Genomic DNA, 26,050 nt, shown 5'->3' on the forward strand with positions numbered 1-26,050 from the left:
CTCTCTCTCTCCTTCCTTCCTTCCTTCCTTCCTTCCTTCCTTCCTTCCTTCCTTCCTTCCTTCCTTCCTTCCTTCTCTCCTTCTCTCCTTCTTTCCTTCCTTCTCTCCTTCCCTCCTTCCTTCCTTTTGGTTTTTTTTTTTGAGACAGAGTCTTGCACTGTCATCGAGGCTGGTGTGCAGTTGTGCCATCTCAGCTCACTGCAACCTCCACCTCCTGGGTTCAAGTGTTTCTCCTGCCTCAGCCTCCCGAGTAGGTAGGATTACAAGTGTACGCCACCACGCCTGACTAATTTTGTGTATTTTTAGTAGGGATGGGGTTTTCCTGTGTTGGACAGGCTGGCCTCCAACTCCTGACATTGTGGTCCATTCTCCTCAGCCTCCCAAAGTGCTGCGATTACAGGTGTGAGCCACCACGCCCAGCCTCCAACATTTTCTTATTGCTCTGTAGGCTTGAAATCTTTGCTAAGCTCTTTAGCCTCCTAGTGGTTTTTCTCTGGTAGGCCATTTGAAATCTTGCCTTACAAGTGTGTATTTTAGAAGTTGGCCAAATGTCCTAGGGGAAATGGCTACAAACATTTTGGTGCCCCTTGCTTTTGGGTCCTTCTTATATAATACCATATCTCGAAATCCAAATGTCTTGGAAGCCCTAAATGGTTTATTTGATCCAGCAAGACTGCCACTCTCTTTTTGGACTTTATTTCTCTTTGCCCTAGATTAGAAAATACTCTCAGGGTGAAAGTCAGGGTAAATGTAGTACTCATCTTCATGTTTCCTTCCTTTCAATGGCCAGAGCCTAGTATTAATTGCTAAACAGTGTGTGAAAACACTTACTTGATATATTTTATCCACCTTTTACACCAATTTATGATAAGAAGACGATAGGTTTGATACCAGATACTCAGCCATGACCAGAACCAAAGACCTTACCACTATTCCTTATTTTTATAGTCATCACTTTCCAATGCCACTGTCTCATGTTTTTGTTCCTATTTCTTAACTTTTCCCCATTCCTCATGAGAATTAAATGCTTAATCTCAAGAGCAAAAGCATTATTTTTCATGAATAGGAGAACTTAAACAAGACATTTAAGTTTCTTGATTCTTAGTTTATTTATCTAAGATTATGGTCAAATTTTGTTAGGCAGTATTTAATAAGCATTGGTACTTGCAGTGTGTTCCACAGGTTAACAGTTTCAGAGTAATCTGGAGAGGTTTGTTAAAAATAGAGATCCTTTAAATCCTTCCAGATCCACTTAATCAGAATCTTGGTTGAATGGACTCTGGGGATCTGCATTTTTACCAAGTTGCGCAGAGGACCCTTGTGTAGACTGAAGTTTGAAAACACTGTAATAAGGCCATCATGAAGATTAAATGAGCCATATTCTATGAAGCACCTGAAATGTAAGTGCTTAATAAGTGCTGGTATTTATTTCACTATTTTCTATTCCATATATTTTAGAAAGATATGTTAAATAAATATGCCAATATGTGAAATATTTTGATCCTATTCGGATATTACAATTAGATGCAGTACACACACACACACACACACACACACACACACAAACACACACACACATCTATTATGTAGTGCTGCTATTAACTAAAATACCACATGATCCAGGCTTTTTTTGTTATTTATTAGAACACTCAATAAAAAACAAGTTCAGCTGTAAATTTGATGTGAAATATATAACTTAAAATCTTTCAGTAATCAGGATCTGTCAAAATATTTCAGCCTCGTAAAATATGTGGAAGGGTTACTATTTCTTTTTTTCCCCGCTAAAAAGGAAACTAAAATTCAATAGGAACATACACAGTGTGTTTAAAAAGGGAGCCAAATACATTGCTATTCTGACTTGTGGTTTATCAAAGTGAATTCCAGTAAAAGAAGAAAATATCGGAGATTTTAAAGAGTGTTATGAGGTTCCAAATCCACAGTTCCCCACAAAGTTGTCTTAATTGTTATAAGTGATTTACAGGTTTTAAACATTCATGAAAGTAAAGTAAAAATGAATAACCCTGTAAGTAATATCCTCCTTCACTTAATAACATGCAGAATCAATTGCGTACAGCATTTAACATGCATTTTTGGCAAATTGGCTTCCTTTTTAGAGATGGCATCCAAGACATAGTTGCAAGGCAATCAACATCAATTACCAGGTTACTTCTGTTTTAGTTATAGCATAATTTTCACTGGAAATTAATTATATTTTTGGGGTTTTAGGGTGTTAATTAATCATCCATCTCCTGAGCCCAGTTCAAGCCTGAAATCAGTGAGAAAATTGCTAGGATGAACAGGGATCAAAATACTAGAATTATTTGTAAATATAGATTGGGAAATTTACTGGGATCTATGGTCACCATTGGGCTTTCTGCTACCTTTATCCCAATATAAACAGCATAGCTGAAGAAGTTGGGTCTGCCAAGTAGAATCACTTATCTAAAATTATTGCCCCACATCTGTTGAAGTCTATTAGTGGTGACTGAGAGAAACAGGCCTGCAGACCAACATCTAGAAAAAATATTTTGATTTCGATCTATGTGTCCTCATCTCAGGGATGAACAATTGGTGGGGGTTTGAATAAAAAGAATGAGGTAGCAACTGATTCATACATGTTTGGTTCCTTCACATTAGGGTCAAGGTAGAAAGTTGCAGTGCAGGATGCTTCCATTTATAATACCTTAGGGTTGAACCGGAAGTTCTTTTTAGGGTTGAGTACTGTATGTCCCTTTCTACCTCCCTCTTTCCCATATATCTGCCCATGCTACCGCCTAGTAAAATTCAAAACAATTAAGGGAACTTAAATGGATAACAACCAAATGCTACCATCGAAATACATAAATGCTAATGTCTATGTTACATCCCATATTTAGATTGATTTAAATATATTTCTAAAGCTCTTTTATAAATACTGCGTATTAACTACATATTGTATGTGTGGCTGAGATGCGAGTTGCCCTTTGAGTTTCAAAGAAAGTTGGCTCAAACTCCTTCCTATGGACAGTGGCAGAGATAGTTCATGTGTGTACATATGATTGTGCAGTTGTGGGACTGGTGATGGGAGTGATGACTGCATCATCCTGGTCGTTTTTGGGGCTGAGATCTGGCTTCTGATCAAACAAGACAGTGTCTGAATTATCCTCTTCTACTAACTGTGCTGTCCTCATTCCATGATGTATTCATTGAACACAAAGCCTTTCTTCCATTTCCTTCAAAAATGACAAAAAAGAAAAACAATGCTCCCATGAGGCATTTTGGCGGATTCAATCTTGGATACTTTCCTGTTTGTAAAGATGGAGATGGTTTCAGTGAAGTCACAAAAATAAACCAATATTTGCTATTCTTTTAGGAAGACTTATTATCAACACTATGTTACTTTCTATCCTTTCTCTTCTGCTCTCTTCTCTCTTCTCAATGTCCTTCTGCTGAGAAGAAACTCTAGCCCTCCTCAAATTATTTTTATTTTTTTTCATGAAGTTTTCTCCAACTCTTGTTCTGAAATTCATCCTAGGGCTTCAAAGTCAAAGCCACAGGCCCCTCCCTTGTGGTCTTATTCTCCCTCCCCAGTTTCTGCAAGGGTATGAGAGCAGAGGAGCTGCATAAGTATTTATTTCTCCAATGAGAAATATACTATCAGTAGTTAAAAACAGACTCTGTTTTGATTTTAAATATTAATTAGTTTTTTTCATCTCAGTATGTTAATTATCTATCTGTCTTCTATACATTATAAAAGAGTTAGTTTTCACTTGCACAATCAGTACTGGCTCTGTAATTCAAAAAATGTAACTACAAATCTCTAAAGTCTTCAAGAATTTGATTGTTTACCAAGTTGCAATTATATTCCTAGCCTGCATTGTGTGATTTCAGTGTATCAAGATGCCTCATTCATAGGACAAAACAACAAAATTTCCTTAGCCTGCTTTATAATTATTGACTCTACAACTAGAATTACTTATTTCACAAGGAATTGATTTTCAAATATACATCTCTAACACAAGTAAAGTATCTGTTCTTTTTCTAAGAGCAGGTTTTGATTAGGAAATGGGTGAACATACTATAGACACTTTGAATACTTAAAAGGGAATGATGTCATCAAGCAAGAAGTTAATTAATAAAGAAGTTTTGAGTAATAAACCAAATTTCTCCTAACATACAATTTGGCTTTCAATTTGGTAGCATTTCTTGGGTAGGTTTAACTCTGGTGCCTTCATTTCTGATAACAGTAGTTTTCAAACATAAATCTGGGTTAGGTTTTCAACTCACTTACTTTTGGTAAATATGTTCTTATTATTGCATCTTACAGTTTGATCCAAAATCAATAATTTGGATACACAAATAGCAAACTAGCTAACTGACAGAGTTCCTAAGGAGACTGGCAAAGTAATCTGCTAAAGCACCTAGCAACAGCCCAGAAAACACTTCCTGTTTCTGAGAATGCCAAAGAGAGGATTCTTTTCTAATCCTATTCTAAACAGAGTGGAAAATATATATATTTCTTTTGACTGCAGAAGAAGAAATGAGTGAGTTTATAGCATTCACTCAGTAGGACTCTCCAGTGAAAGGGTCTGGATGTTTAACAAGCACTCCAGTTGATTCTTACAAGACACAATTTTAATAAAGTTTAAAGGTGAAGAGAGAGGAAGGAGAGGGGAGGAGAAAATGAAATGTCTTGGGTGTATTTTCTCTCAAAACAGTTTGCTCTTCAAACTGACATACTGATACATATTCCCCCAAGGGAGCATACCTAACTTGCCCAAACCACTATTACTAATTGGACATGTCACATTCGTCAGGTGTTTTGGGAGATAAATCTACAGGGTCAGCCTCTCTTGAATAAGATTAGTATTCAAAAGAGCTAAAAAGAAACACTAGAGACTAGTGAGAAAAATAATCTGCCATATTTTTGTTTTTTATAATGTTTATGCTGAAGTATTGCTATTAAATGTAGCACCTCTTCTTTGCTTTTCCCATTACATTCCAAACTCTTTAAAAGTGGAAATGGTTCCTTAGTCATCTGTGTATCCCCAGCCATAATGCATGGTTCAGCACGTGTTTTTAAATAAGAGAGTGACTTAATAAATACTAAAAGTGTTATGTTAAGCAGTTTTTTATTGTTGTTATTACTATAATTATTGTTTACTTTTTTATTTCCTCAGAATTCCTTTTGCTCATGGAGCTCAGTGCAAGCCTGTGAAAATGTCCTCACTATAGGGAACTATGTTAAATAATTTTATTGAAAAAAATCATTGGTGCATAAGGAATGGAAAATTCTTACATTCATAAACAGTAGGCAAATAGGCATTAAAAAATTGAGGATCAGACTGCAAAAAGGAAAGTCACGAGGTGATAGTTTTATGACAGTGCCTGTCCACATTTGATTCCATTGCTTAAACAATGAACATTTCCCCAGCTGTGTCTTTACTTTAAATTAACCTTAGTCTCTAGCAGCAGGAGCAATTATTTGGACCTACATTTGGATACAGGAAAAGGAAAGAGATTCTTCTTTTATGCCTCATTAGGCTACAGAATGAGTAACACAATACAAATGTCCCTGAAAGGATTAATGATACAGCTCAAGATAGCTACGATTTGTTCTAATTGGAAATACGATCATCATTTCCTCTGATCTTCAGATCTGGGGATGAGCAAGGATCACAGCTGAACAGTAAGTAAAGAGGCAACAAGAGAGATGAAATCATCCTCAAGTCAGCTATTTCCAGTTCACTCAACACTTCTTTCCAATTTTGCACCTTCCTAGAAGGAGTAATTGTAGGACTGCATGGTGCGGTTCCAGTATTATTGAGATTGTTAATCTCAGGATTGTTAATACAATCTTGCAGGGGGTCCACATGGAGATGTTGAGAGCCTAAGCAGTTGCTGTAGACTTTGAGTGAAACTGTTCTTGGCTGATGTGCTCCAATTCCTAGAATCCCCATTTAGCAAAAGAACTAAAGGGAAGAATTTGTCGTTTGAGATAATCCATTATATTTTGTATTTGTGTAGGAAGACTGAACACTGTACTATTACTAATAAAAAAAATGATGTTGAGAAGCAATTCTAGTTATCTGTTAGATATCAGTTACTTTTTATCTCATCGACTTGATGTACAGCATGGTGCTTAAGAGTGCCTCTAAGGGTCAGATTGGTTAGGTTTGAAGCTTGGCTCCTTTACTACCAGCTACATGACTCAGGACAAGTAACTTGATCTCTCTGTACTTCAACATTTTCGTCCAAAAAATGAGGATAGTAATATTCCCTACTTCATAGAGTTACAAGAATTAAATAACTTAATCTATGCAAAGTGCTACATTATCTGGCCTATAGCAGACACTTTCTATATGCTACTTGTTATTAATCCTCTGCATAGGACATAACAGCAGTAAGCCATTTGTTCTGTTTATTTAAATTATTTGCTTCATTGTTTATATGTTATGGTCTATACTAGAATGTAACTTTCATGAGAACTGTGACTTTGCTTGTATTGGTCACTACTGTATCCCTAGAATTCAGATTAGTATCTGATGAGGAATAGATAGTAATACTTCTTGAATGAATGTGAAAGGTAGAATCATATGAAATGCAGATGTTCAACCATTATTGAACTGAAAAATGGTGGCTTATATGGTTCAAATTAATAGAATGAATACCTTAGACTTGAGGACAGCCAATTTGGGCTCTCAGTATAACTAAGCCACCTAATAGCTATGTGACCTTGAACAAGTTTTTTCATTTTGCTAATGTATAGTTTGGAGATGATATATACCTACTTCCAAGAGTTGTTTTGAGAATAAAATAAATAATGTATGTGGAGGTAACTTGCACATAATAAACAAACTTTTTTTGGAAACAAAGTGAATTCTAACATTAATGTAGCACTTTAGAATCTGTAAATTGCATTTGCAAGTTTTATCTCATTTGTTTACTGTAACAATAGAAGATGGTACAGATAAAAGAGAGCCTTATTATGCAAGGGTAATTATTCACTACAAAAAGTCACTTAAAGCTGCAACAAAAATTTCATAGTATATAAGGGAAAAAGGATTCAATTGAGACTTGATCTTTAAAAAGTAAAGGCAATAAAAATACTACATTTTTCATAAATGTAATAATTTTGGTTATAATGACAATGAGACACATTTACTGAAAATAATGGAGTTCATTTTTTTAAAAAAAAACCATGATTTCTGGCAAAACCTATAAATGAGAACAAAATGCAACATCCTTTTATGTTATTAACTTGCAAAGAATCATCAAAGGTCACTTTTGAGAAATAGTCAAGGTTTAATCAGCTTTTCCAAAGACTTTTATTGTTATGTTGATATTCAAATATTTTTTCTTTAAAATTCCTGCCCTGTCACCAACCTTACCTTTTCTCTCTTCTGTGGTTTTGAGGTGCTAACTAGGCCAGATATCCTTCCATGTCCGTTGCTTTGTGTGTGACTTTGCACTGTTCTCCAGCACTGCTCTCATTCACTGCTTGAGAGTCTGAAACTTTTCTGAGATTTACGGTTTTGCTTGCCAAAGGATTTGCAAGATATTTATAGACTAATGATCAAAGGCATTGATTTAATGGTTAGAGATAAATACAAATCTTAAAAGAGAAGGGATGTGGAGAGCAGACTAATTTCATAAATGAGCAACTCATTAGAGCATTAGAGGATATTTTCATGTTATGATGGCTTTTGATTTCTTGTGCAGTCTCATTATGGTGCAGACTCAGATAATAAAATTGAGATAACGAGGAACCTCTGTATTATTACTATCTTCGTTTTATAGATAATTAAAATGCAACTCAGAGAAGTTTAGTGACTTAAGGCAACACAGCAAGTAAATACTGTTTCTTAATCCATGCTCTTTATGCAAAGAAGATAAATTTGGGATTAAGGGTGAAATTATTTTCTTTTGGTTGCAATTTAAATTTATGCTTTACTGTAATAAGAAAGAGTCTCTTCAAAGGACTCATTACTTTGAATAAATGTTAGGATTTCTGAGTAGTCTCAGGTCACAGGCTCAGGTCTTTTCTTCTGCACTTGATTTTGATCTCCGTAGGAAATTATTGCAGGTCCCATGTCTAAGAATTCCTTCTCAAGTAGAATGAATGGAATAATGGAATGAGTTTAGCTAAGAATGAAGATTTATGGGTTCTAGGCTTAGCTCTGATGTTGACAAATTGTCAAAAGTCAAGTATAACCTTGGACAAGGAGCTTTCTCAGTTTCGGTTTCCTTAACTCTAAGATAAAGGTTCTGAGCTCACTGATCACCAAAGCCCTTTGTATGTCAAGATTCCTTATGTCTACCTACTACCTGCACTCCACTACAGGCCAGGCAGGTGGTCTTATGCTGCTATGCCTTTGAACTATGAGACCTGGCACACATGGAGTTTGACTGCAGCTGTATTCTTTCCCTCTCCCTGTAATTTTCCTTTTCCCTTTCTTTAAACCTAAAGTTCTTCAGCAGCCAGTATATTAGTAAGAGTGTGACCTCAAGAGTCAGACATACCTGAGTTCAAACCCCAGCCATGTGATTTGAAAACTCACTGAGTTTCAGGCTTCTTATTTCTACAGTTAGATTATTAGACAAACACTGGATACTAGTAAGGATGAAATCTATTAATATATGTGAAATAATTGGTACATAGGAAAAACTTAGTAAACACCAGCTTCCTTGCTCTCCTTCCACCTTCTCCAAACACAAAAGCTGCAAAACATATTTGCTTTAGGGCCACCACACTTCTTTTACCAGGAGAACACAGAGATGCAAATGATTAAGAAAAAAAATTAAAATGGGTTAAGATATTGCTTTTAAGCAATGCTTATTTAAAAGACTGAATTTTGAAGATATCAGTTGTATGTGCACTCACTTGGAAGTCCCTGAACAAAGCACTAATATGATCATGTCTAAGTCAGCATCTTCTAGTGACCTGGAACTTCAGGGCATTGCTTGGCTTTCTTGTTAATCTCTGAAAGCTCACTGTTTTTATTGCCAAAAACAATGTAAAGGATCAGCTCTTCCTTTTAAAGATTTTCTTAGTGTTTTACTATCTCATTTCTTTCAGAGAAGGCAAACTGAGAATTGCCTTAGGTGGACTGGATATATGTCCTCTTGGTTAACGTTCTTGTCTTCTTACAGACTTTCTTATAGAGTTCAGTTATCTATCTATCTATCTGTCTGTCTGTCTGTCTGTCTGTCTATCTATCTATCTATCTAATCTATCTTCATCATCAACAACATCATCTATCTATTCATCTATGTTTTTCATCTATCCTGTGGAAACACTGATGTCAAATATATTTTTCTTGATTTGAGACCTACATAGAATACTCAGAAATAGGTTTCCAGGGTGAAAAATGAATCAATTGCTTTTGTCATTTAATTTAGTTATCTTCCAAAGTATCTTAATCACATTTTCTTTAATAAAACAAGCTCCTACCATGTGCAGTAGCACATGATTTCTTCTGAAAAGATTCAGACAAAATTCTTCCTATCTTCAAAACTCAAATTTTAGCTATTCAGAAAATGTCAGTGTGTCTAGCAGAAGGAATCTGAAGCTAGCCTAATCTCTAAGAATGCCCAGTTTCACTTCACCATCTCTATGACTGTCATTCTGTGATTCTGAGAGAAACAGAAGAGGGTTCTCTATGCAGGATGTGGGCAGAAAGCCAGGCAGGAGTTACACCACTGGTGTGCCAGCTGAGTGGTTTAGAAACCTTGTGTTCAAGGTTTCAAATAGTGGTCATTTGTAAGTGACCAGAAACCCTAAAGTGGCCAAGACTTGAGGTTGGCATTAAGGATTGAAGAGGAAGATAAGTGCCAGGAGAAAAGGTCAAAATGGAAAGGAGGTGAGTTTTAGATACATTCAGTCAAGACTCAGTGACCAGAATACAGAATATCAAACTAGTATGAATGGAAAGCTTTTTTTAAATCTAGGTACAGATGACAACAACCTTTGCAATTATTTTCTTTGTTGCTTACATGATCAGGGAATATAATCCCATTCCACAAACCTACTCCATAATCATGGAACAAAAAATAGTAATTCTGATAGTGGCTGTTTTTTCTGCTTGTTTTCTATAGCAAATGTCAAAGTCCACCTGTAATATTTTAAGTGGTGATTGGAAGACGGCCATTTTTCTGAGTTTTAAAGAGACACATTCTTGACACATCTGTGGACTTTAATGTGAACCACAATTTCACTGCCATGGCTGTGAGAATCCAGAGAACAAAGACAGTGTTTCCTTCTGTTTTGAATGCTGTGGTCCCTGGCTTAAGTTCTGGTTCATGGCAGATTCTCCATACACACTTATTTTCAATTGAGAAGCTTAGGTTCAGAATGTTAAGAACAATCCAGATCAAGCCAGCTGTATTCTGAAACAATGTTGTTTTCCTCAAGCCATCACTTTCTCTGAGTTAGAAACTTTACTTGATCAATAATGACTTTTCTGAAAGCCATAATTCCAGAACCCCGTAAGTTGACTTTCAAGGCTGCTAGGCACTGCACATCTGTCACTTCTCTTTGACAATCTGCAAGGTGCGACTGCAGCATCTGTAGAGAATGGATTAATAATGCTGTCCTGTTTTGTGTGAGAATCCCCAAGGTGGAACAGGAGGCTCAATACAGAGTCTGAACATGCTTAGCATGCTGGCTGGAATTAAACACCTCATTTGAAAACCAAGACACACAAAGAAGAAAATGGAACAAATCCCTGGCTTTCAATTGCATTGCAAATAGGACAGAGTGAGGCTTAAGTGTGGAATTCTGCCTAGATTGTTCTGAATCTAAATGGTTCATCTCTTGCAGAAGAGTGTTGGGTTATTTCAATGTTTGAGACCAGGTAAAAATGTTGAGTATATAGGCTACTTTTCCTTACATTCAACCATTTTATTCACTCATTTGGTGTGGATGCCCATTGTGTGCTGCAGATGAAACAGAGAAAAAGACAAAACAAATTTCCTATCCTCATGGAGCTTACATTCTGGTGATAGAGACAGATAATGAATAAATGGACAAATAAATTCATAATGCCATCACTGAATAACAATAACTCACAGTAAGATTGATATGGTGGTACCATAATGCCTGACACCAGACATGATGAGTGACAGTGACAGAAAATGATCAGGGATGGTATTTTTGAGGAAGGACCCTTTGGGTAGAGACATGAATGAAGTGAGGATGGGGACCATATGGAGATATCTAGGGGAAAGGCTCCTGGCAGAAAAAAGAGAATATTCAAGGGCTCTGAGGTGGGAATGAACTTGGCATTCTGGGAAATAGCAATCAAATTGGTGAGACTGCATAGAAATGAATGGGGAGACAGTGATGGGGAATAGAATGAGAGAGTAGAAGTGGGCAGCTCGTGAAAGGCCTATTTGCTGGGATTTTGGATTTTGTTCCAGGTGTGGATGAAAAGGCAATGGAGGATCTAAAAGAGAGGGGGAAGTAAGATCTGATTTACATGTTTAAAAATTACACTGCGTGGCCAGGCGCGGTGGCTCACGCCTGTAATCCCAGCACTTTGGGAGGCTGAGGGGGGTGGATCACCTGAGGTCAGGAGCTCAAGACCAACCTGGTCAATATGGTGAAACCCCTCTCTACTAAAAATACAAAAAATTAGCTGGGCATGGCGGGGGAATGTCTGAAATCCCAGCTACTCAGGAGGCTGAGGCAGGAGAATCACTTGAACCAGGGAGGTGGAGGTTGCGGTGAGCCAAGATCGCACCATTACATGCCAGCCTGGGTGACAGAGCAAAACTCCATCTCAAAAAAAAAAAAAAAATTACACTGCATGACAGGCAGAATAATATTCCTTCAAAAATGCCCATGCCCTAATCTCTGGAACTGTGAATGCATCACATTACATGTCAAAGGGGAATGAAACTTTCAGATGGAAGTAAGGTTGCTAATCAGCTAGTCTTAAAGAGATTGTTTTGGATTTTGCAGGTGCTCCCAATGCAATCACCAAGATCCTTAAAAGTGGAAGAAGGTGGGAGAGGTCAGAGTGATATGAGGAGAACTCAGTCCACCATTACTGGCTTTGAAGATGGAAGAACGGGGCTATGAGCCCTGGAGTGTGGGCAGCCTGCAGAAGCTGGGGCAGGGATTCCACACTGGCACCTCTAGAAAATAATGCAGCCAACCAGTCCTTAGGCTTTCGCCCAGTGAGAGTCAAGTTGGACTTCTGACCTACAAAAAAGTAAGATGATGAATTTATATTGTTTAAACCACAAAGTTTGTGGCAGTTTGTTACAGGAGCAATAAAATATTAATACACTGTAGCCTCTGTGTGGGGGATGAACTGTACCATCTAAAAGTAAAGGGAGTACAATTAGGTTGTTCCTAATTGAATTTAGAATTTGGGGAAAATGGTCTAGAGAATAGGGACAACAGTGAAGGTGGTGGGAAGTGGTCAGATTTGGGATACATTTTCAAGCTGACAAAAAAATTGTCTTGCATAATTCCCAGAATTTTGGTCTAAGCCATTGAGTTTGATGAACTAGATGAGTAGTAGTGCATTTACTGACAAGGGAAAGACAGGGGAGCTATGGTTTAGAGGAGAAAAGAAAGAATTCTGTTTTAGAAATTAGTTTGAGATCTTTTTCAGATACGCAAGTGGAGACGTTGATTAGGCAACGGGATAAATGATCCTGAAGCTCAGGAGATGGGTCAGGACTAGAAATATAAATTTAGTATGGCAAAGTTACAAAATGGAAGAGGCTTTTGCCCTAGATATTATGATGCCACCCTCAAAACCCCACTACTTATACTTGAAATGCTATGTGAGAAGAAAGAATGATTTTGGATTTCTGAAGCCCTTATTATTTGCTGTCTTACAGTTACTAAGCTGATAATCTAACTAATCCCCCAAACTGTTTAATCACTTTATATTCAACAAAATTTGTATTTCCAAAATTGCTCAAATTAAATCCAGAGAACAGTAGTATCTAGCTTATTTTGTTGCAGATTTAGGGACATAGTCATGAATATTTCCTGATGATGTGTTCTTATCTAAACTTGCTGGGGCAAATTGGGTGACAAAAACAACTGTGGTTTCAGTGGGTGCAGCCTTTATCTGTGGTTGAAAATGGCTCGTCATTTGGAACAGCCTGATGAAGAAAGAGAGGGGAGGATGTACCACTTCCCTTTGAGGGCATGAATCTGCAGGTGCACACATTTCTTCCACTCATTTCATCTGGCTCAAAAATAATATATAGTCCCATTGAAGATTTTTGTTTTTGTTGTTGTTTGTTTTGTTTTTGTCTGGATGGCCGTCTGTGCAGCTGAGATTTTGGGGTTCAATTACTAATGAACAAAGAGAAAGTAGATGTTGGAGACAATAGTAATTCTGTCCCAGTCAGTTCCTTTGGCTACCCTAGTAATCTTATGTATCCTTCTTTTTGCCCCTAGAACACACTTACCCTTCCTCAAGGGTCGCATGCCAGGTACTACATCCAACTCAAAGCCCAGATCTGCAGGTGACGCATAGACTTTCACTAGAACTAGGTGTGGCTGCTTGTAGTTCAGGGAACTATAACCTAAAAAACTAGTTATTTGACTTCTCCCCAGTGTAAAACAGCAGAGTAGGAGCTGTATAGTTGCAATTAAAACACACAAACAAAAGTCAAAAAGCCTCCAAGTTAGAAAGAAGGGTCTGAAGAGGCAGCACTCACTTTATAACAATGATCAAGTGCTCATGTACAGGAATACCAAAGGCTCCTGTACAAGGTCTGCCAGAGCTGCCGTAACAAAATACTACAAACTGTCTGGCTTCAACAACATAACTTAACTTTCTCACAGTTCTGGAGGCTAGAAGTCTACAATCCCAGTGGCAGCAGGTGTGGCCTCTGCTTGGTACCTGCTCGCTGTGTCCTCCTGTGGTTTTTCCTCTGTGCACGGCCCTAATGTCGCTCCCTCTTCTAATAAGGAGACCAGACGCTTTGGATTAGGACCTACCCTAGTGGCCTCATTTTAACTTATCCACCTCTTTAAGGGCCTTATCTCCAAATACAGAGTCCCATTCTGAGATACTAGGGGTTAAGGCTTCCACATAGGAATTTGGCGGAGGGTGAGGAGAACAATTCAGCCCATAACAACTCCTTTCCTTAGCAATGGAGTAAATCCCTTCTTTAGCTCACCTGGCATCCCTGTCGTTATTCTCTGGGCAGAACTTTCGGAATTCGTGTCTGTGTCTGCTCTAGGACCCAGATCATAGAGCATCAAGTGAGGTCAGAGAGTTTCTTGCCTCAGGCATAAAAGTTGAGGGGGCACAAAAAGACTTGATAATAAAAAAAAAATTTTAATGATATATTTTAAACAAACAAAATGAATGTAAAGGATCTATAAATCTATGGTGAACAATATAACACTGTTTAATAAAGATAGGATTGTATTGATGATTTTCCTTTTTGTCTCAGGATCTGATATGACTTCTATGGCACTGCTATAGATCATGTTAGTATTAAAAATTTTGCTATTTTGTTCATCCATGATGTTTTGTACTGATTCTGATTCTATGTTGTATTAAAATAGTATTTTGATTACGGACTGTTTTTGCACTACTTTAAATTTTGTACTTGAGGCCAGGGCCTTAACTTGCCTTACTCTCATCTCTTGCTCCCTCCTCCTCCAACCCTTTGCTTCTCCCTCTGGAAATTTTTTCTTGTCCATCTCCCCTTCATTACATCTAAAGTGGACACAGGAGAGGATATCCTTCCTGGTGACCAAACCACATTATGTTGGTGCAAGTTCAAAGACCTATAGGTGTTTTAGGTGTGTAGCAACACCAGGCTTTGGTCAGCTAGGTTTCCCATTCATTCAGTATATATATAATTTCCTTAAAAACCTAGTCAATTTCTGGTCTATTTATTTCTAATCAATTCTATAGGTCAGTAATAACAGCCAATGGTCTCATCCAACATACTTCTTAAGCATGAATATTTCAATCTTTTATTTTCTGTCCTCTGTGTGCTGCCCATTTTCACTCTGACCTTTTTTTTTTTTTTTGAAGGTAGCTGAGGTCATTAAAAAATATATTTGGTTGGGAAGAAAAGATCTTAAGTCCAATTTGTGCCTCCGTGCTCTGTGTCTGGCAGAGAGCGCTTACTGGGAAGTACTTGAGCAAAGCCTAGCCTATAGGCTTTTCTCCAGCTAAGGCTGCTTCTTCAGAATAACCAGAAGAGAGAAGCTATTAACTTTCCAACCCTGTAGGGTTCCAACTGTCGAGACCCTTCCCTACCCCACCCCACTCCCAAAAGTAAAAGAAAAAAAAAAAACATGCCTACCAAAATGCAACTGAATTTCCTTCCATCTCTACTTTTAAGTAGGCTGACTCTAGCTAGGATTCAGCCCATTCTTACAGGACTTTGCTAAAAATGACAAGAAGCGGTCAACAATACCCTGCACTGATATTCTGAAAAAATTCAACACATTCCTAAAGTGGGCTCAGTTAGCACAGGTTCTGATGTCCAGGTTATCACAGGAGACATTGTGATAAGCAGAATAATAACCCCTACCACACTTGCCCAAAGATGTCCATGCCCTAATCACCAGAACCTGTGAATATATACCTTATGTGGCAAAGAGGAATTAAGGTAGCAGATGCAATTAAGGTTAACCATCAGCTGACTTTAAGATTGAATGGTTGACTTTATCCTGGACTATCTAAGTGGATGCATCAAAATTTCATTGATTATTAAAGGTAGTTGAAAGAGGCAAAAGAAGAGGTCAAAGCGATTTGTAGTGAGAAGGATTTGACCTGCTCTTGCTGGCTTTGCAGATGGAGAAGGGGGCCCTGATCAAAGAAATGCAGGCATCCCTAGAAGCTGGAAAAAGGAAGGAAATAAGTCTCTCCTAGAGCCTGCTGAACAGAGCTTAGCCATGATAACAACTTAATCTTTAGTTCCATAAGAGCCATGTAGGGTTTCTGACCTCCAGAACTGTAAGGTAATAAATTTCATTGGTTTAAGCCATTAAATTTGTGGTAGTGTTATAGAACAGCCATAGGAAATGAAAGAAGCATTTTTTATCAAATGTTTTGAAATTCAATTTTTAGCCTGAATTTTTTTTGTCCTTGCCACTCACTGCCTAATCATTAAGCCAGTGTCATATTTGTTCAGTTGTGTTATGCCGTTATCCCACTATAAGTACCAGATTCTATTCATTAGTACATTGTTTCATAGCTCTGACAAGACCCAAAATAACTCTGGCTTAAGCAAGATAGACCATGAATCTATTTTACGTAAGTCTGAAGAGAAGCAGACCAGGGTTGTTCCAAGGGTTGGTAATTCGACCTCTCTCTTGTTCCTCTGACATCCCTAAGTATTGCTTCCATCCATGTGGCTGAAGAAGATTCATCATCATATTTTAGTTACTGGAATGAAGAATTAGGAAGCGAAGGGCACACATCTTCCCTTTAGGGCCATAACTTGGAAGCTGCACACATCACACTTGCATTCCATTGGCCTGAAATTAGTCACATGCTGTATTTAGCTGCAAAGGAAGACACCATGTGTAACTTCTAATTTGGTGGCCATATGCTGAACTCAAGGCCTATTCCTAAAAGGAGGTGAATGGAGATATCAATGCCTGCTACATACAGGAGGTAACAATTTCATTGTTCAAAGATAAAATGTATTTCAATATTCACCCCAAGATAGGAAAAACACTTATCCCAGCAAAGTGACTTTAAAATTCTTCCCATGGACACTGGAGTGGAATGGGGTCATCACAGAATCAGCATTCCTGCAAGAATGTTTTAGGTATAGAATGTTCAAGTAAGAGACTGAGGGTTGCAATGGTTCATTGGCAAATGAGTGTTGAAATCAAGCAAAACTCTCATGTAAGGCTAAGATTTAGTGGAAACCTTTTACATCAAAAGTGGATATCCCAGAGTAGATTTGGAGATAGGAGAACAACATGGAAAATATGAAGGAAGCTCTAGATAAGACCAGCCTAGAGGCTCTTTTCTTAGCCATTATCATCAAGAGTTACCATCAATCCTCCTGGTGAGGAGAAACCAGAGACTGTTGCCAGAATCTATTGTGTATTGTTTTTAGATTGATGTTTAAATCTGGAGACTAAATTGTAGATTTTTTTTTTTCATTTTCAACAAATCCTGTGGTCATCTTCATGAAAATCTTGAGTTAAATACCAACGTGGGTGTTGTCACACAAAGATATTTAGAGGAATTAGATCATGCAGTTAGATATCAGATTCAGGAGCCCTGAGCGGGAAAACTCAGGTAGGCTCTCTATTCTGGAATTCCAACAAAATGTGTTACTTGGGGAGCTTAACCTTTGTAAATCTCTAAACAGTATTGAAGTGTCCTGGCAGTTTAGGTCACTGTGCTTTCTCACCCACTGACGTTCTGACATTTGTGCTAAATATCATTGGTTATTTGCTCACTATCCTATGAAATATCAACAATTCAAAAACATCTCAATGTCTGAAAACTTCGAACTTTGGTGATCCTCTTGGCTGATGTCCTTATGCTTTAGCTGAGGTAGGAAACTGGTTCTCAGAGAATAAATGAGTTTACATGCTAAATGGTTTGTTATTGACGGAGTCACATTTGGAGTTTCAGCCCTGATAGCTACTCTACTATTCTGCATGTTACGCTTTTCTGTTTGATTTTCCCCTTATTTCTATTTTTAATAACCTAAATAATATATGTGTTTATTATTTCTTAAACTATTACATTAGAGAGAAAGTACTGTATCTTTACTATATCTACTAGTAATAATTTGCACTGCTAATTTTAGTTCTTTACTCCTGTCATCATGAATAATCCTTTATGAGTTGAGTATTCATGTCCTTTAATATCCATGTTTATGTGTACTTTTCATAGAACACATATAGTATTACTTGTAGGTTTTTCTTTTTTTATTTTATTTTATTTTAATTATTATTATTATACTTTAAGTTGTAGGGTACATGTGCATAATGTGCAGGTTTGTTACATATGTATACTTGTGCCTTGTTGGTGTGCTGCACCCATCAACTCGTCATTTACATCAGGTATAACTCCCAATGCAATCCCTCCCCCCTCCCCCCTCCCTCCTCCCCATGATAGGCCCCGGTGTGTGATGTTCCCCTTCCTGAGTCCGAGTGATCTCATTGTTCAGTTCCCACCTATGAGTGAGAACATGCGGTGTTTGGTTTTCTGTTCTTGTGATAGTTTGCTAAGAATGATGGTTTCCAGCTGCATCCATGTCCCTACAAAGGACACAAACTCATCCTTTTTGATGGCTGCATAGTATTCCATGGTGTATATGTGCCACATTTTCTTAATCCAATCTGTCACTGATGGACATTTGGGTTGATTCCAAGTCTTTGCTATTGTGAATAGTGCCGCAATAAACATACGTGTGCATGTGTCTTTATAGCAGCATAATTTATAATCCTTTGGGTATATACCCAGTAATGGGATGGCTGGGTCATATGGTACATCTAGTTCTAGATCCTTGAGGAATCGCCATACTGTTTTCCATAATGGTTGAACTAGTTTACAATCCCACCAACAGTGTAAAAGTGTTCCTATTTCTCCACATCCTCTCCAGCACCTGTTGTTTCCTGACTTTTTAATGATCGCCATTCTAACTGGTGTGAGATGGTATCTCATTGTGGTTTTGATTTGCATTTCTCTGATGGCCAGTGATGATGAGCATTTTTTCATGTGTCTGTTGGCTGTATGAATGTCTTCTTTTGAGAAATGTCTGTTCATATCCTTTGCCCACTTTTTGATGGGGTTGTTTGTTTTTTTCTTGTAAATTTGTTTGAGTTCTTTGTAGGTTCTGGATATTAGCCCTTTGTCAGATCAGTAGATTGCAAAAATTTTCTCCCATTCTGTAGGTTGCCTGTTCACTCTAATGGTAGTTTCTTTTGCTGTGCAGAAGCTCTTTAGTTTAATGAGATCCCATTTGTCAATTTTGGCTTTTGCTGCCGTTGCTTTTGGTGTTTTAGACATGAAGTCTTTGCCCATGCCTATGTCCTGAATGGTACTACCTAGGTTTTCCTCTAGGATTTTTATGGTATTAGGTCTAACATTTAAGTCTCTAATCCATCTTGAATTAATTTTCGTATAAGGAGTAAGGAAAGGATCCAGTTTCAGCTTTCTACTTACGGCTAGCCAATTTTCCCAGCACCATTTATTAAATAGGGAATCCTTTCCCCATTTCTTGTTTCTCTCAGGTTTGTCAAAGATCAGATGGCTGTAGATGTGTGGTATTATTTCTGAGGACTCTGTTCTGTTCCATTGGTCTATATCTCTGTTTTGGTACCAGTACCATGCTGTTTTGGTTACTGTAGCTTTGTAATATAGTTTGAAGTCAGATAGCGTGATGCCTCCAGCTTTGTTCTTTTGACTTAGGATTGTCTTGGAGATGCGGGCTCTTTTTTGGTTCCATATGAACTTTAAAGCAGTTTTTTCCAATTCTGTGAAGAAACTCGTTGGTAGCTTGATGGGGATGGCATTGAATCTATAAATAACCTTGGGCAGTATGGCCATTTTCACGATATTGATTCTTCCTATCCATGAGCATGGTATGTTCTTCCATTTGTTTGTGTCCTCTTTGATTTCACTGAGCAGTGGTTTGTAGTTCTCCTTGAAGAGGTCCTTTACATCCCTTGTAAGTTGGATTCCTAGGTATTTTATTCTCTTTGAAGCAATTGTGAATGGAAGTTCATTCCTGATTTGGCTCTCTGTTTGTCTGTTACTGGTGTATAAGAATGCTTGTGATTTTTGCACATTAATTTTGTATCCTGAGACTTTGCTGAAATTGCTTATCAGCTTAAGGAGATTTTGGGCTGAGACAATGGGGTTTTCTAAATATACAATCATGTCATCTGCAAACAGGGACAATTTGACTTCTTCTTTTCCTAACTGAATACCCTTGATTTCTTTCTCTTGCCTAATTGCCCTAGCCAGAACTTCCAACACTATGTTGAATAGGAGTGGTGAGAGAGGGCATCCCTGTCTTGTGCCAGTTTTCAAAGGGAATTTTTCCAGTTTTTGCCCATTCAGTATGATATTGGCTGTGGGTTTGTCATAGATAGCTCTTATTATTTTGAGGTACGTTCCATCAATACCGAATTTATTGAGCGTTTTTAGCATGAAGGGCTGTTGAATTTTGTCAAAAGCCTTTTCTGCATCTATTGAGATAATCATGTGGTTCTTGTCTTTGGTTCTGTTTATATGCTGGATTATGTTTATTGATTTGCGAATGTTGAACCAGCCTTGCATCCCAGGGATGAAGCCCACTTGATCATGGTGGATAAGCTTTTTGATGTGTTGCTGAACCCGGTTTGCCAGTATTTTATTGAGGATTTTTGCATCTATGTTCATCAGGGATATTGGTCTAAAATTCTCTTTTTTTGTTGTGTCTCTGCCAGGCTTTGGTATCAGAATGATGTTGGCCTCATAAAATGAGTTAGGGAGGATTCCCTCTTTTTCTATTGATTGGAATAGTTTCAGAAGGAATGGTACCAACTCCTCCTTGTACCTGTAGGTTTTTCTTTACTAGGTAAGGGGTATCATACTATACCTATTGCTCTAAATTTACTTTTACTCTACATGTTTTTATGATGTTTACATATTGATACACAGATCCAAATCTTTCCTTTCAATTAATGTATGATATTCCATAATCCAAATAGACCACATCTTATTTCTCTATTTTATTTAGTCATTTCTCTTTTGATATACATTTCATTTGCTTTCAGTATTCACTATTAAAGCTAATTACATTTATGCATTCAACATTCAATATTTTTTAATCACTCAAAAAAAAAAAAAAAAAAGAAAAGAAAAAAGCACAAACCAGGAAAGCCTGAAAGGTCATAGCCTGTCATTTGGAATTATGGCCTGTGGAAGATAAAGATTTAAATTTCAATTATTTAATTTTACAGTAAACATGTTAGAAGTCCTAGAGCCATAGATTAATAGAATTAAAATAAATTAAAAGAAATATCAGCAATCCCCAGGTTTATCTTTTTTCTTTCAAGGAATTGATGTGAAGAATTTAATGATTTCACACCTATATTACAAAATGACAATTGATGGTTTGTGCTCTCTATCTTTGTTACACGGACCACCTTCCTTGCCATCTTTCATGTTAGAATTCTTTGAGACATCCTTAGCTTCTTCCCTCCCCCAGCCTGTCCTCCTTTTTTCATTTATGGCACCCTGAGACATCTTCAGAGACCCATATATGATCTAATTTTCTCTCTTCCACCTTGGTCCACTTAGAACCACTGCTCTATAATGTAAACCATTAGTCTATAACATAGGCTTTATAATGGTAAAAACCAATTTCCCTTTCACTTGCCCATGACAGATAAGACTACTCTACAATGGCACTGTTTTCTCTTCAAATGTTGCCTCAGAATTATCAACATAATAATTGATAATCATTATTATCAATAATAATATTGATCTTTCTCCACACTGCCCTATAAGAATTTAAATTAACAAGTCAGATGGGACCTATTTGTCATCATCAATATGAAACTGGCTGTTTCTAGGCCACACACTCGTGGTTCCCTGCAGATAGTGATTTGTATATATCACTTAGTTGTTACAGTTGCTTCATTTTTATCATCTGGCATCTCCTGCCTCATGTACTCTACCCATCCCCAGGACCCAGTTCAATTCCTCCCTTTCCCTGAAGCCTGCCCCAGCTATTCCTGTCCATAGTGCCCTCTTTTCTCTTCATTCCTGTGGTACTTACCTTATATTGCTGTATAAATAACACACCTCTTGCTTTTCTCCCAGATGCTCTAAAGATAAAGGCCATGACCTTCACTTGCCCTCTCTTCTGCACATCTACCATAGTACTGAGAACCTAATGTAATCCTGCGTCTCATTGTGTGAGTGAGCAACTATTGGGTGGAAAAGGCACTAAGGAAGTATAAAGCCTTATATATGGAATGTTTGCAAAAAACTGAGATGTTAATTTGTCAACAGTACCAGAATCTGGCCAATAACTTGGCATTTTGAAAAATGCACTATTTTAAATAATTTATTTTCTTCAAAATAAATGTAATATTTGTTCATTATAGACTTTTTGGAAAATACAAAAAGAAAATAAAAATGATTTCTAATTCCAGCACTCAGAGATAACTTCTAAGGGTATTCAGTTTTTTCATTTCCCCCCTCAAAGTTATTCATCTCTGTTTATTTGCTTATTTATAGGATAATCCAGAAGAATCAGAAAATGCAGTTTTATATTTTGCTTTTTACAATTAATATCACAATTTTTTTCATTTAATGGTCGATAAAAAGGCTTTTTAAGGGCTACATAATATTCTATTACTTGAGCCGTTTCATAATTTCTCCAATCACCTATAATGGAACATTTAGGTATTTCCAGTTTTTCACTATTACAAATAAATAAGCTAAAAATTATTGAGTATTTACTATGAGCCAAGCATTCTGCTGAGTCCTTTATCTTTAGTGGCAGTTAAATATCCATAACAATCCTTTGGAGATGGTGCTTTGATTATACCCGTTTTTCAGATGAACAAGCTTACTGTAGAGATTAGGTCCCTCATCCAAGTTCATGGCTGTTAAGTGATAAAGCCAGAATTCTCACTCAGAAGACTTGGCACAGGAATCTGTGCTAATTAGTATACGTACAATCATGAGAAATTCTTCTAATACAGAATTCTTTGTCCACATCTCTAACACTTTCCAGTGAAAAAAATAGTAACAGTGTAAGTACTGAACAAAGGGTGTTAAGAAACCTTCTATTATCAAATTGCTCTTTTCCAAAAAGTTATGTTGATTTATACTCAATAAATGTAGTATAGGGGCCTGCTCCCTTTCCCTGAGAGAGACATCCTTAGTTAAGTCATACATGTCAACGTATAACCTTGTATTCTAACAACAGTACTTTAACATCAATCACATTCTATTTGCTTATTTATAATTTAGTGTATTTTGTTATACTATGAAATCTTTGGGAGCAAGACTGAGTCTTGTATTTCTTTTAATTCGCAATGCCTACCACTGTGCCAGATATACAGCAAACTCTCAGCATGACCTCTGTTTTTGTTTTCTTTTGTTTTGCTTTAATTTAATCTTAAGTTCTGGGATACATGTGTAGGATGGGCAGGTTTGTTTCATAGGTAAACGTGTGCCATGGTGGTTTGCTGCACCTATCAACCAATCACCTAGGTATTAAGCCCAGCGTGCGTTGGCCATTTATCCTGATGTTCTCCCCCACATCCCCGCCTCCAACAGGCCCCAGTGTGTGTTGTTCCCCTCCCTGTGTCATGTGAAACATATGACATAATTGTTCAGCTCCCACTTATAAGTGAGAACATTTGGTAGTTGGTTTTCTGTTCCTGTGTTAGTTTGCTGAGGATAATGGCTTTCAGCTTCATCCATGTCCCTGCAAAGGACATGATTATGTTCCTTTTTATGACTGCATAGTATTCCATGGTGTATAGGTATTTGGGTTGGTTCTATATCTTTGCTATTGTGAATAGTGATGCAGTGAACATTTGTGTGCATGCATCTTTATAATAGAATGATTTATATTTCTTTGGGTATATACCCAGTAATGGAATTGCTCAGTCAAATGGTATTTCTAGTTCTAGGTCTTTGATGAATTGCCATATTATCTTCCACAATGGCTGAACGAATTTACATTCCCACCAGCAGTGTAAAGCATTTATTTTTCTCCATAGCCTTGCCAGCATCTGTTTTGTCTTGACTTTTTAATAGTAGCCATTCTGACTGATGTGAGATGGTATCTCATTGTGGTGTTGATTTGCATTTCTCTAATGATTAGTGATGTTGGACTGTTTTTCATATGTTTGTTGGCCACATAAATGTCTTCTTTTGAAAATGTTTGTTCATATCCTTTGCCCACTTTTTAATGGTGTTGTTTGTTTTTTCTTGTAAATTTGTTTAAGTTTCTTGTAGATTCTGGATATTAGACCTTTGTCAGATGGATGGATTGCAAAAATTTTTACTCATTCTATAGGTTGTCTGTTTACTTTGATGATAGTTTCTTTTGCTGTGCAGAAGCTCCTTAGTTTAATTAGATCCCATTTGTCAATTTTTGCTTTTGTTGTCATTGCTTTTGATGTTTTTGTCATGAAATCTTTGCCTATGCCTATGTGCTGAATGATATTGCCTAGATTTTCTTCCAGGGTTTGTATAGTTTTAGGGTTTACATTTAAGTCTTTAATCCATCTCGAGTTAATTTTTGTATAAGGTATAAGGAAGGGGTCCAGTTTCAGTTTTCTGCATATGGCTAGCCAGGTTTCCAAGCACTATTTATTAAATAGGGAATCCTTTCTCGCTGCTTGTTTTTGTAAGGTTTGTCGAAGACCAGATGGTTGTAGATGTACGGTCTTATTTCTTGGGTCTCTATTCTGTTCCATTGGTCTGTGTGTCTGTTTTTATATCAGTACCATGCTGTTTTGGTTATGGTAGCCTTATGGCTTGAAGTCAGGTTGCACGATGCCTCCACCTTTGTTCTTTTTATTTAGGATTGTTTTGGCTATCCGGGCTCCTTTTTTCTTCTATATGAATTTTAAAGTAGATTTTTTTTTCTAATTTTGTGAAGAATGTTGATATGGTTTGGCTTTGTCCCAACCCAAATCTCATCTTGAATTGTAACTCCCACAATTCCCACGTGTTGTGGGAGGAACCTGGTGGGAGGTGATTGAATTATGGGGACAGGTCTTTCCTGCACAGTTCTTGTGATAGTGAATAAGTCTCATGAGATCTGATGGTTTTAAAAATGGAAATTTCCCTGCACAAGCTCTCCTTTTGTCTGCCACCATATGAGACATGCCTTTCACCTTCAACCATGACTGTGAGGTCTCCCCAGCTACATAGAACTGTGAGTCCAATAAATCTCTTTCTTTTGTAAATTGCCCAGCCTTGGGTATGTAATTTTTAGCAGCATGAAAACAAACAAATACAGTAAATTGGTACTGGTAGAGTGGGACATAGCTGAAAAGATACCCAAAAATGTGGAAGCAACTTTGGAACTACGTAACAGGAAGAGATCGCAACAATTTGGAAGCCTCAGAGGAAGACAGGATAATATGGGAATGTTTGGAACCCCCTAGAGACTTGTTGAATGTCTTTCACCAAAATGCTGATGATGATATAAAATCCAGGCCGAGTTACTTATAGAGCCAATTCGTTATTCCCAAATGCACGTTAAGCTTTCCTCCCTCCCAACTTGCTTTTCTGATATTAGTCTCCCTCCTAGAATTTCCTTGCACATTCATTTCTAGCCAGCCCTATTTTAACCATTATGAAGATGGAGGTCATGTGCCAAGCTCCCTGAGAAACTTTCTGTGAACTAGCATTTATTTTGTATAGGCTCTGCATTTGCTTGTTTCAATGTAATTGTTTCCTACATGTTCCTGTGTTCCATTTTGAAGGTGCGTATCTTGTGGTACTAAATATCTTTTTAAATTAAAAAAAAAAAATCCAGGCCAAAGTGGTCTCAGATGGAAATGAAGAACTTGTTGGGAACTGGAGCAAAGATGTCTCTTGCTATGTTTTAGCGAAGAGACCAGCAGCACTTTGCTCTGCCCTAGAGATTTATGGAAACTTGAACTTGAGAGAGATGATTTGGGGTATCTGGCAGAAGAAATTTTTAAGCAGTTAAGCATTCAAGATGTGACTTGAGTGCTGTTAAAGGCATTTAGTTTTATAATGGAAGCAGAGCATAAAAGTTCAGAAAATTTGCAGCCTGACAATGTGACAGAAAAGACAATCCAATTTTCTGAGGAGAAATTCAAACCAGCTGCAGATATTTGCATAAGTAATGAGGATTCAAATGTTAATCCCTAAGACAATGGGAAAAATGTCTCCAGGACATATCAGAGGTCTTCACAGCAGTCCCTCCCATCACAGGCCAGGAGACATAGGAGGAAAAAATAATTTGGGGGTCAAGACCAGGGTCCCCATGCTGTTTGCAGCCTAGAGACTTGGTGCCCTGAATCCCAGCCACTCTGCCCATGACTGAAGGAGACCAACATAGAGCTCAGCCCGTGGCTTCAGAGGGTGCAAGCCCCAAG

At 37.5% G+C, this 26,050-nt stretch overlaps 1 long non-coding RNA gene across 13 annotated transcripts in view; it reads left to right on the forward strand.

Annotated features, from left to right (window-relative positions):
- Nucleotides 1–26,050, forward strand: part of LOC105475937 (uncharacterized) — a 459,161-nt gene that overhangs the window by 72,228 nt on the left and 360,883 nt on the right. For all 13 annotated transcript variants that reach the window (XR_011606791.1, XR_011606795.1, XR_011606792.1 and 10 more), the window contains one exon: nt 11,945–12,197. This is a non-coding gene — a long non-coding RNA (uncharacterized lncRNA). The remainder of the gene's footprint in view (nt 1–11,944; nt 12,198–26,050) is intronic.

Source organism: Macaca nemestrina, chromosome 8 (genome assembly GCF_043159975.1).
Source record: "Macaca nemestrina isolate mMacNem1 chromosome 8, mMacNem.hap1, whole genome shotgun sequence".
Taxonomy (NCBI): domain Eukaryota; kingdom Metazoa; phylum Chordata; class Mammalia; order Primates; family Cercopithecidae; genus Macaca; species Macaca nemestrina.